A 649-nucleotide genomic window follows, 5' to 3' on the forward strand; every position below is an offset into this window, starting at 1 on the left:
CCGGGTTTTAAAATACCCCTTAGAATTTACTCATCCAAGCAGATCTTAGTACAAGAACACCACAGGCATATGTCCTAAGGTTCAAGCTATTGGTGTCCAACCTTTATTCTTTGTTTTTTTCTTGCCCTTTTGGCTTTTTCTTTCCCTTTTCTTTCTGTTTTTGTTACCAAGGGCTTTTTTTCATTATTGATAAGAGTCTTTGTAACAGCAAGCTAACTCACAATTGAATGAGAATAATATTATGCAACAATTATTTCATGAGTTATGCATTTAATCAAACACATATACCACCACCAACTTCCATTCATACTTATGCAACATTGGATATTTCACTTTTCAATCCAAACCAAACTCTTTTATTTAAGCATATGGGAAACAAAGCAATATTTAAAGCTAAGTGATGGATACAAGCATTATGCAGACTTGGTATTTTTTTCACAAACAATTTCACTTGTAGCTAGATGAGCACTTTAGCAAGAAATACAATGGTTCCCATGTTCGAAACAATACACAACAGCAAGGATTAAGTTCAGATACAACCTTTGAAGTTGCAGCCCTTTGATTATTCCTTCTGTTGTGTTTTCTTTGAGTTAAGATGCATATTGTCTTCAATTGTTGACTCATGTCCTGCATAATCCTCAAAGTTGCT

This window comes from Arachis duranensis, chromosome 3 (genome assembly GCF_000817695.3).
Source record: "Arachis duranensis cultivar V14167 chromosome 3, aradu.V14167.gnm2.J7QH, whole genome shotgun sequence".
In the NCBI taxonomy this organism is placed as follows: domain Eukaryota; kingdom Viridiplantae; phylum Streptophyta; class Magnoliopsida; order Fabales; family Fabaceae; genus Arachis; species Arachis duranensis.